This window comes from Apodemus sylvaticus, chromosome 20, assembly GCF_947179515.1.
Source record: "Apodemus sylvaticus chromosome 20, mApoSyl1.1, whole genome shotgun sequence".
Lineage (NCBI taxonomy): Eukaryota > Metazoa > Chordata > Mammalia > Rodentia > Muridae > Apodemus > Apodemus sylvaticus.
Genome location: NC_067491.1, coordinates 61624453 through 61642997, shown reverse-complemented (window position 1 = coordinate 61642997; position 18545 = coordinate 61624453). Strand labels below are relative to the sequence as shown.

Here is an 18545-nt window from a genome sequence, read left to right as displayed (position 1 = left end):
GAATCCAGCATCCTGGACCTCAAACTGTACTACAGAGCAATAGTGTTTAAAAAGTAAATGGTAAACTGGTACAGTGACAGGCTGGTAGATCAGTGCAATGGAATTGAAGACCCAGAAATGAAACAACACACCTATGGTCACTTGATGTTTGACAAAGTAGCTAAAACCACCCAGTGAGAAAAAGATAGCCGTTTCACCAAATGGTTATGTTTTAACTGGTGGTCAGCATGCAGAAAAATGCAAATTGATCCATTATTATCTCCTTGTACAAAGCTCAAGTTCAATTGGATCAAGGACCTCCACATAAAACCAGATCCACTGAAACTAATAGAAGAGTAAGTGGGGAAGAGCCTCGAGCACATGGACACAGGGGAAAATTTCCTGAACAGAGCACCAATGACTTATGCTCTAAGATAAAGAATTGACAAATGGGACCTCACAAAACTACGAAGTTTCTGTAAGACAAAGGACACTGTCAATAGAACAAACACAATGGCAACCAACAAATTGAGAAAAGATCTTTACCAACCGGATATCCGGTAGAGGGCTAATATCCAATATACACAAAGAATTTAAGAAGTTAGATTCCAGAGAACAAAAGAAACCTATTAACAATGGGGTACAGAGCTAAACAAAGAATTCTCAAGTGTGGGTTTTATTTATTTTGATACGATTGCTATGTAGTTAATATGGTGAGGTTTTGTCTATCTTATTGATTTTCTCGATGAACTAGTTCTTGTCTTCATTGATTAATTTTATTCCTTTTGCTCTAACTGATTGATTTCAGCCCTGATTTGATTATTTCCTCTTCTTGCCTCCTCTTCCTGGTGTTTCCTTTTTCTAGAGCTCTCACATTTATGTTTAAATTACTCTTTTGAGAATTTTCAAATTAAATTCTTTATAAAGACACTCAGTGCAATGATCCTTCCTTTTAGCACTATTTTTACTGTTTCCCAAAAAATTGGGTTTGCTGTGCTTTGTTTTTATTGAAATCTAAAAATTTCTTTATTTCTCCCCTAATCCAGAGATCACTGAGTAATGAGTTCTTCAGTTTTCATGAGTGTTTAAGTTTCATGGTATTTCTGTTGTTGAAGTCCAAATTTCCTCCAAGGTTCTCTCATAACAGAAATGATGATGTTTCAATTTTCTTGTATCCATGAAGGATGCTTTGTGACTGATTATCTGGTAAATATTGGGGGGAAGAATCCATTAGGTGCTGAGAAGACTGTATATTCTTTTGTGTTTGTGTGAAATATTCTCTAGATGCCTTTTAAGTTCATTTGATTCATAATGTCTGTAAGTTTTGTTATTTCTCTGTTTAGTTTCTGACTAAATAACATGTCAATTGGTGAAAACAGGGTGTTGAAATTAACCACTAGTAATGTTCAGAGTTTGACATGTGGTTCAAGCTTTATCAATGTTTCGTTTACAAATGTTCATGCCTTTGAACTGGAGGCATGCATGTTGAGAATTGAAATATCATCTTAGTAGATTTTTCCTTTGCTGAGTATGAATTATCCATTCCCATCTCCTTTTATTAATTTTAGTTGGAAGTTTATTTTAGTAGGTATAAGAATGATTATTTCAGCTTACTTCTAGGGTTTTTTGTCCTGGAAATTTTTTTCAGAACTTACTCTAAGGTAATGTCTATTGGTATTGCTGAGATGTTTGTTTTATACAACAAAATGAAAGCATCTTAGTCAGGGTTTCTATTCCTGCACAAACATCATGACCACGAAGGAAGTTGGGGAGGAAAGGGTTTATTCAGGTTACACATCCACACTGCTGTTCATCACTAAAGGAAGTAAGGACTGGAACTCAAGCAGGTCAGGAAGCAGGAGCTGATGCAGAGGCCATGGAGGGATGTTACTTTTGGGCTAGCACCCCTGGCTTTCTCGGCCTGCTTTCTTATGGAAAGCAAGACTACCAGCCCAGGTATGGCAACACTGACAAGGGGCCCTTCCCTGTAATCACTAATTGAGAAAATGCCCCACAGCTGGATCTCATGGAGCCATTTTCTCAAATGAAGAGCCTGTCTCTGTGGTAAGTCCAAGTCGTTTCAGGTTGACACACAAAACCAGACAGTACAGATAGTTCCTGTTTTTGTACTTGTTCTGTTAGTCTGTGTCATTTATTGAGAAATTGAATCCATAGATGGTGAGAAATATTAATGATCAGTGTTTGTTTATCCCTATTATTTGATGTTGGTGTTGTGTGTATATGGGTTTGTGTATGTTTAATTTGATTTTCCTTGTATGGAATTACCTATTTCTTGTGTTTCCTTCAAATTAGCTATCATCTTTCTGTTGGAGTTTTCCTTCTAGCACTTTGTTGTAGGAATGGATTTTTGGATAGATATTGTTTAAATCCAGACTTGTCTTGAATTATGGTTGTTTACTCCATCTATTGTGATTGACAGTTTTGCTGGGTATAGGACTCTAGGTTGGCATGTGTGATTTTTTTCATTGGTTTTAAGATATCTGTCCAGGCCCTTCAGTTTTTAGAGATTCTATTGAAAAGGCACAATTCTAACAGGTCTGCCATGGAATGATACCTGGTCTTTTCCCTCAGTGCTTAGTCTTTCTTAGTCCTCTACATTCTGCATTTTCATTATTTTGTTGAGAGAGGACTTTTCTGGCCCACTCTATTTTGTGTTTCACAAGCATCTTTTATGTTTATAGGTATTTCTCTCTTTACATTGTGATTTTTTCTAATATAATTTTGTTGAAAATACTTTCTCACCCTGGGATCTAGGACTCTTTACCTTCTACTATTCTGATCATTATAAGGTTCCTTGTTTTCTTTGTATTCCAGATTTCTTGGCTGTTTTGTTTCTGGGATATTTTAGCGTTAACATTTTCTCTTACTGATGTGCCAGTTTCTATTTTTGTATGCCTGAGATTCTCTCCTATATCCTTTTATCTTATTGGTGATACTTGCATTTGTTGTTCTGTAAGCTTCTTTAGGGTTTCCATCTGCTGTTTACCCTCAGTTTGGATTTTTATTCTGGCTTCTATTTCCACTTTCATTTCCTGAACAACTTTACTTACTTCCCTGGTTAACTGTAGTTTCTGCTATTACTTTAAGAGATTTATTTGTTTCCTCTGTAAAGTCCTATATTTGTCTGATTGTGTTTTCCTTTTCTTTTTTAAGCATTTTATTCTTTCCTCTTTAACGGCCTCTATCATCTTCATAAGACTGGATTTAAGGGCACCGTGGTTCAGTTGTGTTAAGATATGCAGGGCTTGCTGTTGTAGAGTAAGTTTGCCCTGTTGGTGTCATAATATTATTGAATTTTGTGTTTGAGTTCGTTTCATGCCTTTAGCCATCTTGATGTTTTTTTTTAAATAATAAAACAATAAATAAAACAATAAATAAAACAATAAATAATTCGACAACATAAGGAGGTCAAAGGGATACAAATTGGAAAGGAAGAAGTTAAACTATCATTATTTGCAGATGACATGATAGTCTACCTAAGTGACCCAAAAAACTCCACTAGAGAACTCCTACAGCCATCTAGATGTTTTAGTCACTGCATGTTCCTGTTGTGATATATATTGGGATGATGGCTAACCACCGTGATCTTGGTGTGACAGGCCCCTGGTGTATATTTTTGGGCTATATGGTTCTGGAATAGCAGGTCTTAAAAAGATGGCAAGAGACTTGGCAGAAAATTTTATATCTGGCAGGGACTATCTCCTCAGAGCCATGCCTGACAAAGTTCTTTGGGCAGGGACGATTAGAGAAGGAAAGAAATCTAAATGTTTTGGTTCTGGTTCAACAGGCTTGATGAAGCTGGGTAGAGAGGTAGTGGGAGAATAGAAGTCTGGTGCAGATTTCTGGATAATTATATTTCCTCATCTATTAATTTCCATTATTTGACTGTAAAATATTTTATATAAGGTATTTCTCTGCTACATATAGACTACCTAATTGTCTGTTAATTCGGTTATAGTTCCTGTATGCAGATTGAAGACATATAAATTCCACTTAAGAAGTTAATGTGGTTGTAGAAGGACAACTTCAACTGTCTCCCCAAAATGCTTCCTTTATTACAGACTGAAGTTCAGACACTTTAGAGATATGTACATTTGGAGGGATGGAATAGAATAAAGGTATTGACCTACATCACAGTATCAGATTGTATTGATTAAAAATACAGCTACATATATGTTGAACACTCAAAAGTTAAAGAAATTCCTGATCAAAGGAATTTGAATACAGGGAAATATAATAAACATATATTTCAAGACAAACCATAAGCCTTATACAAAATAAATTTCGTCTTATAGATCAGTTGCCATAAATTAATGAATATTGGTTATAAGATACAATATTAAAAGCTAGCATAACACAGCAACAAAAATAATCTAACAACAGAGCAGAACAGATTTATGTAAAAGTGTTACATTAGCATGAATAGTCACATTGAGAAAATGTTTACTATTTGACAGGAGAGTTTAAGAAAGCATAAGAAAGATACACAAATGCAGAACTGAGTGTAAAAAGAAGTAAATGTAGTCTTTCTGTATCTTTTAAGGAAAAGTGAAACTAAAATAGTTTTTGAAATGAAGCCTTTACAAAAATACTGAAAGTTATTTGTGACAAGAAATATGTGATTAAATAATATTAGGAGCATTTATTTTTCTCCTCTGAGTTTTATTCACAAAGATTTAATTCTTAAAATCTATTCTGGAGGAACAAAGAAAACATAAATTTAACTATTAAGTAGTTGTTTTCCTGAAAATCTTTCAAAAAGTTTTCCAAAACAGTAAACTAATAGCCACGAAATTATCTCAATATGAAAGGGAACTTACATCCCCTACTCTACCCTTAATTTCATCACAGAACCCAGTAGTAGTTAAAAGAGAAAAGGCCTACTAACTTTTCTCAAACATCCATATATTCACTATAATACCTGTGAGAACTTCCTTCCATCAAAAATGAAAGGGGCTGGGGAAAGATAAGGAATGCTTTGAAGACATATTTAGTAGTTTCCAACAACCAAGATCACATGAGAAGAAAACATTTTGAAACTGAAAGAAATTTATAAATAAAAATGAATTTGTGTCATACATCCCAGACAAAAAAATCATTTTACATAAGAAATTCAATGAAAAATGTCTATTTCAAAATTGAATCGCATCTTCTATTGGAAATTTAGAAATATTTTTGAGAACTGGCATAAAAATTGAATTAGTTATTGCCACGTAATTTGGTATTTTCTAGTTTGAAAATATATGCTTCAACTATATTACAAAATATAAATAAAGAGAGGTAAATCATGGTATGCAGTCACTAATAAGTGGTTATTGACCTGGGAAAACTGGAATACCCAAAACATAATCCACACATCAAATGAGGTACAAGAAGAAAGGAGGAGTGGCCCCTGGTTCTAGAAAGACTCAGTGAAACAGTATTCGGCAAAACCAGAACGGAGAAGGGGTGGGTGGGAGGACAGGGGAAGAGAAGGGGGCTTACGGGTCTTTCAGTGAGTGGGGGGCTAGAAAAGGGGAAATCATTTGAAATGTAAATAAATTATATCGAATAAAAAAATAAAAAAATGAATTTGTGTCATATATCCCAGAATAAAAAATCATTTTACATATGAAATTCAATGAAAATGTCTATTTCAAAATTGAATTCGCATCTTCTATTGGAAATTTAGAAATATTTTTTGAGAACTGGCATAAAAATTGAATTAGTTATTGCAATGTAATTTGGTATTTTCTAGTTTGAAAATATGTGCTTCAACTGTATTACAAAATATAAATAAAAGAGAGGTAAAAAGCAAAAAATAAGAATTCTTCAATATACAACTAAAATAAATAGGCTCTAGGTATGAGATTTTATGGGTGTTTTCATTGTCAATTTGACACAATCAAGATTTATGTAATAAAAGAAAAACCACAATTGAAAATCCTTTGAAGGGCTGGACTGTAGCAAAGAGTTTTGTACATACTCATGTTTAGTGGTTGCTGTGGGCTGCGCTGCCTCACTGGGTTGGTGCACCTCTGAGGAGGTGATCACAAGCTACATAACAAAGCAGGTCAAGGAAAATAGTAGAGGCAGGGCAGGAAGTACCACATCCCAGTGGACTCACCTTCAGTTCTTACCTCCTTATCCTCCCTTCAGTTCCTGCATGGTTTCCTCAGTGATATATTTATAATGTATAATGTGAAAAATACCCTTTTCTCCAGAAAAGGATACTCTTCATGGGGTTTTTGGAAAGAAGTATAAACCATAACTTGTGTGATTATTCACTTTAGAATACTCATATCTCTATACCAAAAGTGACAAGGGAACATGGTTGTAATAACAATATAATGAGTTTGAAGCATAAAATGTATTAGGATAAAGGGAAACTTGACCATGCATTCATGATCAACTTCATTTCTACCAGGTATGGATCAGTGTGTGCAGTGTCCAGAAACTCATTATACAAACACAGAGAAGACACACTGCCTGGAGAAAACTGTCACCTTTCTGGCCTATGATGATCCCTTGGGGAAGGGACTCATACTCGTGTCCCTTGGATTTTCTACTCTCACAGCTCTTGTTATTGGGGTCTTTGTAAACCACAGAGACACTCCAATAGTCAAGGCCAATAACAGATCTCTCAGTTACATCCTGCTCATCACTCTGACCCACTGTTTCCTCTGTCCATTGCTCTTCCTTGGTCTTCCAAACACAGCCACATGTATCCTGCAACAGAACGTGTTTGGACTTCTGTTCACTGTGACTCTATCCACTGTGTTGGCCAAAACCATCACTGTAGTTATGGCCTTCAAGATTACAGCTCCAGGAAGAAAGATCAGATGGTTGCAGATATCACAGGTCCCTAAGTGTGTCATTCCAGCTTGCACTCTGATACAAGTACTTCTCTCTGGCATATGGCTGGGAACATCCCCTCCCTTTATTGACATGGATGCTCACTCTGAACAGGGACACATCATCATTCTTTGCAACAAGGGCTCAGCTGTTGCCTTCCACTGTGCTCTGGCCTACCTGGGAGTCATGGCCTTGGGTAGTTACCTCATGGCTTTCTTGTCCAGGAACCTTCCTGACACATTTAATGAATCCAAGTCCATGGCTTTCAGCATGCTTGTGTTCTGCAGTGTATGGGTCACATTCCTCCCTGTCTACCACAGCACCACTGGGAAGGTCAGGGTAGCTATGGAAATGTTCTCTATCCTGGCTTCTAGTGCAAGCATTCTAATTGTAATCTTTGTCCCTAAGTGCTACATTGTTTTGTTTAGGCCAGAATTAAACACACTTCCTCATAACAGGGATGAAAGACACCACAGGGGCAAATATTTACTTAAAACATAGCTCACATGATTCTTCATCTAAACTGAATTTTACTGGATCTCTACCGTTCTGACCATCACATATTAGGTTACATGTTTTTCCTGTGGTGGATTTGTGGGTATGGCTTCTTCTCACCAGATATTATATTCTGAGCTTAATTCCCTGGAACTCCATGATGAAGTAAGGAATCGATTTTCTGAAGTTGGACTAGTGAATTTCCAGTCCCCAAAATAAGTAAATATTTGTAATATAACTTTAGGAAACCCTTTTGAAAACAATCATAACATTGAGATATGACTGCATGAGCTCTTATTGTTTCCACTGACTTAAATTATTAATTTTTCCTATTGAAATCTCTCACATTTTGCAGTAAGGACACTCTATTCACCAAATCATGTGATGGTCCTGGGGCTTTTTCTCTAAATTCTTATTTCTAAATCATATTAATTACTTCAACCAGTGGTGTTTTTTCCTTTAAGGACCTTTTCATTTCTCCCAGTGGTGTCTATGCAAAGTCTTTCTGGTGGCATTGATTTCTAACAGTTTCAGATATCATGAATTTCACACAGTTTGACTGCCACATAAAACTTCATACCACAACATTCCTCACAAATTTTCACATTTTCAAATATTTCAGTACTGTTCTTATTTCAACTGAAGTCCTGAAACAGCAATCAGCAGAAACCATGGCATAACTAAATGTGAACCATCTTGATGTCTGTCCTGCTAAATAAGCAATTAGTTCTCTGAGTATGAGGTCAGCATCATGTGGGCGAATCTCTGACACTACTTCACATTATGTACAATGTGTAACATGATTATATTGACCAATAAAATTCCTGTTCTTCTAGAACAATAAGTTAATTGTGACATCACTCTAACCATTATTCTCTATCTTCTTATCCAAAATTATGAAAAGTGCTCTTTAAACTCTTCCCACCACATTTTGAAAATTTTGTGTATCTCAAAATCTAAAATTATTTTTGACACCATATAAGGATAACAGTGGATTAAATCCTGAGTCTTTGCAAACAAACAATGTGCTCTAAAAATTATGCATAATATTTAGCACCTAGAATTCTTTACTATAAAGTCTATTCAAAATGTGGGCATGTAACCCACATTTTTCAGACTAAGTTAGCAGACCACTTGCCCAAATCTCACAAAGGTAATGGTTTGCTCCTAACATGAATTAAAATTTGCTTGACAATCTTAAATCTGTGGTTCACAAGCTCTATAACTATGTGACCCTTCAATAGTGTGCCTAAGCGTGTGGTTATATTTCTTAGTTTTCCATTCTATTTCATTCATCAACCTGTCTGTGATATACCAATACCATGCAGCTTTTATCACTATTGATCTGTAGTATAGTTTTAGATCATGGGTAGTGATTGCCCCACACATTCTTTTATTGTTAAGAATTGTTTTTGCTATCCTGGCAGGTTTGTTTTTCCATATGAAATTTAGAATTGCTGTTTCCATGTCTTTGATGAATTTTGTTTGAATTTTGATGTGGATTGAAATGAACCTTTACAATACTTTTGGTAGGATAGCCATTTTTACTATGTTTAAACTATCAATCCATGAGCATGGGGGATGACTCCATTTTCTGAGGTCTTTTTAGATTTCCTTCATGAAAGACTAGAAGTTCTGGACATACAGATCTTTCATTCATTTGGTTAGAGTTACACTAATATATTTTATATAATTAGTGACTATTGTGATGGGCATTATTTTAATTATATCTTTCTCAGCACATTGATCATTTGTCTAAAGGAAGGATACTGATTTTTGGAGTTAATTTTGTATCTGGACACTTTGCTAAAGTTGGTTATGAGTTGTAGTAGTTCTCAGGTAGAATTTTTGGGGCTGCTTACATATACTATCATATCATCTGCAAATAGTGATACCTTGAATTCTTGCCAATTTGTATCCCTTTGATTTCCTTTTGTTGTTGTATTTCTCGGGCTAGACCTTCAATTACTATATTAAATAGATATGGGAAGAGTTGGCATCATTGTCCTTTTCCTGATTATGTTGGGATTGCTTCAAGATTCTCTCCATTAATTTGATATTGGCTGTTTGTTTGCTATATGTTACATTTATTTTGTTTAGATATGTGCCTTGAATTCCAGTTCTCTACATTATTTTTTATAATGTCTTTTTTATTCGATATATTTTTTATTTACATTTCAAATGATTTCCCCTTTCCTAGCCCCTCCACTCCCAGAAAGTCCCGTAAGCCCCCATCTCTCCCCCTGTCCTCCCACCCACCCCTTCCCACTTCCCCGTTCTGGTTTTGCTGAATACTGCTTCTCTGAGTCTTTCCAGAACAAGGGCCACTCTTCCTTTCTTCTTGTACCTCATTTGATGTGTAGATTATGTTTTGGGTATTCCAGGTTTCTAGGTTACTATCCACTTATTAGTGAGTGCATACCATGATTCACCTTTTGAGTCTGGGTTACCTCACTTAGTATGATGTTCTCCAGCTCCATCCATTTGCCTAAGAATTTCATGAATTCATTGTTTCTAATGGCTGAACAGTACTCCATTGTGTAGATATACCACATTTTTTGCATCCACTCTTCTGTTGAGGGATACCTGGGTTCTTTCCAGCATCTGGCAATTATAAATAGGGCTGCTATGAACATAGTAGAGCATGTATCCTTATTACATGGTGGGGAATCCTCTGGGTATATGCCCAGGAGTGGTATAGCAGGATCTTCTGGAAGTGAGGTGCCCAGTTTTCGGAGGAACTGCCAGACTGATTTCCAGAGTGGTTGTACCAATTTGCAACCCCACCAGCAGTGGAGGAGTGTTCCTCTTTCTCCACACCCTCTCCAACACCTGCTATCTCCTGAATTTTTAATCTTAGCAATTCTGACTGGTGTAAAGTGAAATCTCAGGGTTGTTTTGATTTGCATTTCCCTAATGACTAAAAAAGTTGAGCATTTTTTAAGATGCTTCTCTGCCATTTGAAGTTCTTCAGGTGAGAATTCTTTGTTTAACTCTGTACCCCATTTTTTAATAGGGTTGTTTGGTTTTCTGGAGTCTAACTTCTTGAGTTCTTAATATATATTGGATATTAGCCCTCTATCTGATGTAGGATTGATGAAGATCTTTTCCCAATTTGTTGGTTGCTGATTTGTCCTCTTGATGGTATCCTTTGCCTTACAGAAACTTTATAATTTTATGAGGTCCCATTTGTCAATTCTTGCTCTTAGAGCATATGCTATTGGTGTTCTGTTCAGAAACTTTCTCCCTGTACCGATGTCCTCAAGGGTCTTCCCCAGTTTCTTTTCTATTAGCTTCAGAGTGTCTGGCTTTATGTGCAGGTCCTAGATCTATTTGGATTTGAGCTTAGTACAAGGAGACAAGGATGGATCAATTTGCATTCTTCTGCATGCTGACCTCCAGTTGAACCAGCACCATTTGTTGAAAAGGCTATCTTTTTTTCCATTGGATGTTTTCAGCCTCTTTGTCGAGTATCAAGTGGCCATAGGTGTGTGGGTTCATTTCTGGATCTTCAATCTTGTTCCATTGATCCTCCTGCCTGTCACTGTACCAATACCATGGAGTTTTTAACACTATTGCTCTGTAGTATTGTTTGAGGTCAGGGATACTGATTCCCCTAGACTTTCTTTTGTTGCTGAGAATAGTTTTAGCTATCATGGGATTTTTGTTATTCCAGATGAATTTGATAATTGCTCTTTCTAACTCTGTGAAGAATTGTGTTTGGATTTTGATGGGTATTGCATTGAATCTGTATATTGCTTTTGGCAAAATGGCCATTTTAACTATATTGATTCTACCGATCCATGAGCATGGGAGGTTTTCCCATTTTTTGAGGTCTTCTTCCATTTCCTTCTTCAGAGTCTTGAAGTTCTTGTCATACACATCTTTCACATGTTTGGTAAGAGTCACCCCAAGATACTTTATACTGTTTGTGGCTATTGTGAAGGGGGTCATTTCCCTAATTTCTTTCTCAACCTGCTTATCCTTTGAGTATAGGAAGGCCACTGATTTGCTTGAGTTGATTTTATAACCTGCCACTTTGCTGAAGTTGTTTATCAGCTGTAGGAGCTCTCTAGTGGAGTTTTTTGGGTCACTTAGGTAGACTATCATGTCGTCTGCAAATAATGATAGTTTGACTTCTTCCTTTCCAATTTGTATCTCTTTGACCTCCTTATGTTTTCGAATTGCCTGAGCTAGTACCTCAAGTACAATATTGAAAAGATAAGGAGAAAGGGGCTGCCCTGTCTAGTCCCTGATTTTAGTGGGATTGCTTCAAGTTTCTCTCCATTTAGTTTGATGCTGGCTACCGGTTTGCTGTATATTGCTTTTACTATGTTTAGGTATGGGCCTTGAATTCCTGTTCTTTCCAAGACTTTAAGCATGAAAGGATGCTGAATTTTGTCAAATGCTTTTTCAGCGTCCAATGAAATGACCATGTGGTTTCTTTTTGAGTTTGTTTATGTAGTGGATTGCATTGATGGGATTCCGTATATTGAACCAACCCTGCATTCCTGGGATAAAGCCTACTTGATCATGGTAGATAGTCGTTTTGATGTGTTCTTGGATTCGGTTGGCAAGAATTGTATTGAGTATTTTTGCATCGATATTTATAAGGGATATTGTTCTGAAGTTCTCTTTCTTTGTTGGATCTTTGTGTGGTTTTGGTATCAGTGTAATTGTGGCTTCATAGAAGGAATTGGGTAGTGTTCCTTCTGTTTCTACTTTGTGGAATAATTTGAAGAGTATTGGTGTTAACTCTTCTTTGAAGGTCTGATAGAATTCTACACTGAAACCATCTCGTCCTATGCTTTTTTTGGTTGGAAGACTTTCTATAACTCCTTCTATTTCTTTAGGCATTATAAGACTGTTTAGATGATCTATTTGGTCCTGATTTAATTTTGGTATTTGGTATCTGTCAAGGAAATTGTCCATTTCCTCCAGATTCTCCAGTTGTGTTGAGTACAGGCTCTTGTAGTAGGATCTGATGTTTTTTTGGATTTCCTCAGTTTCTGTTGTTATATCTCCCTTTTCATTTCTAAGTTTGTTAATTTCTATATTTTCTCTGTGCCCTTTGGTCAGTCTGGCTAAGGGTTTATCTATCTTGTTGATTTTTTCAAAGAACCAGCTCCTGGTTTTGTTGATTCTTTGTATGGTTCTCTTTGTTTCTACTTGACTGATTTCGGCCCTGAGTTTGATGATTTCCTGCCTTCAACTCCTCCTGGGTGAAATAGCTTCTTTTTGTTCCAGGGCTTTCAGGTGTGTCATTAAGTTGGTAATGTATGCTCTCTCCATTTTCTTTTTGGAGGCACTCAGGGCTATGAGTTTTCCTCTTAGCTTTGCTTTCATTGTGTCACATAGGTTTGGGTATGTTGTGTCTTCATTTTCATTGTGTTCTAAAAAGTCTTTAATTTTTTTTTTTTATTTCTTCCTTGACCAAGGTATCATTGAGTAGAATATTGTTCAGTTTTCATGTGCATGTGGGTTTTCTATTGTTTTTGTTGCTATTGAAGACCACTTTTACTCCATAGTGATCTGATAGGAGGCATGGGATTAGTTCGATCTTCTTATATTTGCTGAGGTCTGTCTTGTGACCAATTATATGGTCGATTTTGGAGAAGGTACCATGAGGTGCTGAGAAAAAGGTATATTCTTTTGCTTTAGGATAGAATGTTCTATATATATCTGTTAAATCTCATTGGTCCAAAGCTTCAATTAGTTTCATTATGTCCCTGTTTAGTTTCTGTTTTCCTGATCGGTCCATTGAGGAAAGTGCAGTGTTGAAGTCACCCACAATTATTGTGTTAGGTGCAATGTGTGCTTTGAGCTTTAATGAAGTTTCTTTTATGAAAGAGGTTGCCCTTGCATTTGGAGCATAGATGTTCAGGATTGAGAGTTCTTCTTGTTCTATTTTTCCTTTGACCAGCAAGACGTGTCCCTCAGAGTCTCTTTTGATGACTTTGGGTTGAAAGTCAATTTTATCTGATATTAATATGGCTACTCCAGCTTGTTTCCTGAGACCACTTGCTTGTAAAATTGTCTTCCAGCCTTTTACAATGAGGTAGTGTTTGTCTTTGACCCTGAGGTGTGTTTCCTGTAAGCAGCAATATGTAGGGTCCTGTTTACATATCCATTCAGTTAGTCTGTGTCTTTTTATTGGGGCATTAAGTCCAGAGATATTAAGGAATAGTGATTGTTACTTACTGTCATTTTTGACATTATTTTTTTTAAATTTGATTGCTTAACTTCTTTTGGGTTTGATGAAAGGTTACTATCTTGCTTTTTCCAGGGTAAAGTTTCCCTCCTTTTATTGGTGTTTTCCTCCTATTATCCTTTGTAGGCTGGGTTTGTGGATAGATATTGGGTAAACTTGGTTTTGTCATGGAATATCTTAGTTTCTCCCTCTACGGTCAGTGAGAGTTTTGCTGGATATAGTAGTTTTGGTTGGCATTTGTGTTCTCTTAGAGTCTGCATGAGATCTGCCCAGGACCTTCTAGCCTTCATTGTCTCAGGTGAAAAGTCTGCTGTGATTCTGATAGGTCTTCCTTTATATGTTACTTGGCCTTTTTCTCTTACTGCCTTTAGTATTCTTTCTTTGTTTAGAACATTTGGTGTTTTGATTATTATGTGACGGGAAGTATTTCTGTTCTGGTCCAGTCTGTTTGGAGTTCTGTAGGCTTCTTGTATATTCATGGGCATCTCTCTCTTTAGGTTAGGGAAGTTTTCTTCCATAATTTTATTGAAGATATTTGCTGGCCCTTTAAGTTGTAAATCTTCACTCTCATCTATGCCTATAATCCTTAGGTTTGGTCTTCTCATTGTGTCCTGGATTTCCTGGATATTTTGGGTTACAAGCTTTTTGCATTTTGCATTTTCTTTAACTGTTGAGTCCATGGGTTCTATGGAATCTTCAGCATCTGAGATTCTTTCTACCATCTCTTGTATTCTGTTGTTGATATTTGCATCTCTGTCCTCTGATTTCTTCCCAAGGCTTTCTATCTCCAAAGTTGTCTCTCTTTGAGTTTTCTTAGTTGTTTCTACTTCTGATTTTAGATCCTGGATGGTTTTGCTTAGCTCTTTCACTTGATTGTTTGTGCTTTCCTGTAATTCTTTAAGAGATTTTTGTGTTTCCTCTTGCATGACCTCAGCCTGTTGACCAAAGTTCTCCTGTATTTCTTTAAGTGTTTTTTTGCGTTTTCTCATTATTGGCTTTTGTATTCTCCTGGATTTCTTTCAATGATTTTTGTGTTTCCCTTGCAAGGGCTTCTAACTTTTGATCCATTTTCTCCTGAATTTCTTTAAGTATGTCCTTCATGTGTTCCTGTACCAGCATCATGACCAGTGATTTTAAATCCACATCTTGTTTTACTAGTGTGATGGGGTATCCAGGACATGCTGGTAGAGGAGAATTGGGTTCAGATGTTGCCATATTGCCTTGATTTCTGTTAGTGACGTTCCTGCGTTTGCCTTTTGCCATCTAGTTCTCACTGGTGTTAGTTGGTCTTGTCAATGCTGGACTCACCAGTGCAAGCTGCCCCTTCCCAGGTGGCCTCTGGTGCACAGCTTACCTCCTGCACTGCCTGGAGACAGGGTACTGTTGCCCAGGCTGTTCAGATCCCGAAGCAGACACCTGAAGGCTCCCACTGGGGCCCACTGGATTCACCAGAGCACACCGACTTCTCCCCGCTGTCTGCCCGGAAGCCCCTCTTAGCAGCCTTATTTATAATAGCCAGAAGCTGGAAAGAACCCAGTTGTCCCTCAAAGGAGGAATGGGTACAGAAAATGTGGTATATTTACACAATGGAATACTGCTCAGCAATTAGAAACAATGAATTCACAAAATTTTTAGGCAAATAATTTGATCTGGAAAATATCCTAAGTGAGGTATCCCAATCACAAAAGAATACACATGGAATGCAATCTCTGATAAGTGGATATTAATTAGCCCAGAAGCTCTGAATTTGGAAGGCACAAATCGCATAACAAATGACTCCCATGAAGAAGTATGGAGAGGGTCCTGATCCTGGAAAGGATTGATCCAGCATTGGAGGGGAATATAAGGACAGAGAAAAAGGAGGAAGGTGATTGGAGAATGGGTGGAGAGAAAAGGTTTATGGGACATATGGGGAGGGGGATCTGCGAAAGGGGAAATCATTTGGAATGTAAACAAAGAATATAGAAAATAAAAATATTAAAATGAAAAAAAAGAAAAGTAAATGAAGACTATATTCAGTAAAAATAAATAAATAAATATTCAGACATTAAAAAAAAGATATGGCAATATCTTTCAGGAAATAACATCTATAAAACATAGGTAGCCTACTTCAAAGACATCCAAAGTATTTCTAGTAAAAAGCAGAAACCAATGCTACTTGGCACATCAGAAACCAGTTCCCCCGCCATAGCAATCCTGGATACCCCAACACACCGGAAATGCAAGAGCTGGATTTAAAATCATATCTTGTGGGAAGCCATCCTGAGCTATTCGTACTTACGCTTGCTTACTCATGGCCCTAAGGTGGTGGCTGCTAAAATATGAGAACAATTAACTAGAGCCTTCCCCATGAGCTATTGGTGCGAGAAGATTCCCGAGAATACCACAAGATGTTCCTGCCCTAACCGCGGAATGTACCTGCTGGCGTTAACTCTGGGTGTCCTCTCCAGATGACCAGATGACCTCCTCGCTTGCTTCCTGCTTCAACCCCTAGGGGTGTCTCTGCCCTTCCCTCCTTTGTCTGGTGTGAAGGTTATTTCCTTCTCTGTAAGCCTTAAAACCCACTTACCTCCCCAACATTAAACGAAGCCATGACACAACCTAGACTGACTCTGACTTTGTTAGCGTGCTTGGCTTCCTTTCTCTCTCCCCCCCATTTTTGAGGTAGTGCCTCTTCGGGACGGGAATAACTGGACCTGCTGGATGGGTCAATATCTCATGATGCTGACAGAGGACTTTAAGAATAACATTAGTAACTTCCTTAAAGAAATACAGGAGAACACAGGTAAACAGATAGAAGCCCTTAAATAATTTCAGAAAAACACACTCAAGCAGGTTAAGGAACTGAACAAAACCATCCAGGATCTAAAAATGGAAGCTGAAAATTTAAGAAATCACAAAGAGAGACAACACTGGAGAGAGAAAACCTAGGAAAGAAATCAGGAGTAATAGATGCAAGCATCACCAACAGAATACAAGAGAAAGAAGAGAGAATCTTGGGTGCAGAAGATAGAAAACATTGACACAGCAGTCAAAGAAATGCAAAATGCAAAAAGCTCCTGACTGAAACCATCCAGTGTAGAGAGCCTTATTGGGGTGCCATGCCACCTGGCAGGAACTTCACATTGACCAAGATGAAGTTCTACTTTCAGCCTCTGAATGGACATTCCTGTGTTAGCCATAATCCTCTCCACCTAGGGTGGAGCACTCAGACCAAGGTGAAGTTCTTTGTTCCTCCAGATTTACAAATTCCTGAATTAAGCAGGTGACCTACCTAGCTGCCTGAGCAGTGGAGCCAATGCCAAGTGAACAGCCAGACCAGTTCCCTAGAACACACCCTGGAATTTGGGGGAAGAGTCTTACCTGAAACCTTAAAATTCTGAGTCTTCCATTAAACCTTGAGGCTTTGAGCAGGTGCTGTTGTCTTGGTCTCCATCTCTTTTCCCCACCTTCCCATACATCCAAAGCTTCCCTTCCAGGGAACCTGTTCAACATACCTGCAGGCTATTACAGATTGAGTGTACAGACACAGGAAGGTCTCCTGAGGAGACCCTCTGTCTTGGTGAAGCTTTGCAGAAAATAGAAAAAGACAGTACCCTGCATGGGGAGCAAATACAGGAATTAAATACGAACACTAGTCTAAAATTTCATCTTTTTAAAGCTGTTGTTGTCAGTGCAGAAGGATATGGGCTAAGTGGGACTGTAAGATCCCAAAAACCGAGGGTGACCCAGCACCCCACACCCCGGAAGGCGACACCCAAATCCCTCGCTAGAAACGGTCTCCTTTCAATACCATGAGGATTTCTTTATTTCCACAATTCTGGGTTCCCTAGCCATTCACCACACAGCGTTAGAGGACTGAGGTCCCGAGTGCTGAATTGCAACAGCTTTTATAAGTTTACTACAGAGCCCTCGAATCACAAACCAATCATTTCTTAGCATGGAGAGCCCACGAAATGGGAGCCAATTGGGACAGCTTTTATAGGTTTACAACAAAGCCAGCGAATCACAAACCAATCATTTTTTAGCATGGAGAGCCCGAGAAATGGGAGCCAATTGATTTGTACCACACCATAGTTTTTAGGCCAATCAGTTTAAATTATTGGAGCCCGCACTCAGTGGACCAATTAGTTTCCAATAATGTCTACAGCTGTGTGAACTCCTGCTTAGGGGTAATGGCCTAAGTTTACAGAAGATAAGCTTAGCCCATTTCCAGTTACCCTATGGGGCCAGGATCACCTATTCAAGGCCTTTCTGCTAGGTCTAAACAAAGGGTGGGCTCTGGAATGTGACCTTTCACCTAGTTTCTAACAAAGCAAGATAGTATTTTAAACTCCTGATTTCTTGGGGTCATTAGAGTTAGGCTGTATTTTCTATACTTTCAGGACAGCATAGACCCAACAGTGAGCTTGCTTAGGAGGTGACAGTGGGAAATGGGATAGGAATTTCAAAACAGGCGTTTGTCCACAGCCTTCAAGAGTTGCTTCAGGAGAAAGGAGTAGGGTTTGAAAAACAATGGTTAGAAGGTTTTTTACATCAGATAGATTCTTGTTGCCCATGGTTCTGAGAAAAAAAGAACTTTATATAAGAGAACCTGGGAAAAAATTGGAAAATCACTAAGAGCTACCGAGGCAGATAATACTACCCTCTGCCTCCGGATGCTTATAAAAGATGCTACTGATGAAGAGATCTCACAGGCACCAGATATCACACTTGAGGAATCCCAAGAAGCCTGACAGAGAGGACTTCCTCAGAAAAGAGTCTTCTCAACCCTAACTTAGAAAGATCTAGAGACACTACTGATGAGCTAACATTAGAGGAGAAAGCTCATTCAGACGAAGGAGCTGCCTAATATTATGGTGAGGATTGGCCTCCTAGTGCACCTCCTGCTCTGCCTGTGCCCTCTACTGTAGGAGATGATACCAAGATGGAGATACAATTACATAAATTGGAGTTTGAAATTAAGTTGCAGAAAGGGTATCAAGTGCAGGAAGGAGCAGTGATC

General features: G+C 37.9%; 1 protein-coding gene and 1 pseudogene across 1 annotated transcript in view; both read left to right on the top strand.

The window, feature by feature from the left end:
* The window catches only part of LOC127670978 (vomeronasal type-2 receptor 116-like), a 42946-nt pseudogene extending 35611 nt beyond the window's left edge, over window positions 1-7335 (top strand).
* Window positions 1-18545, top strand: part of LOC127670988 (phospholipid phosphatase 2-like) — a 238448-nt gene that overhangs the window by 123672 nt on the left and 96231 nt on the right. The gene's annotated exons all lie outside the window — the stretch shown is intronic.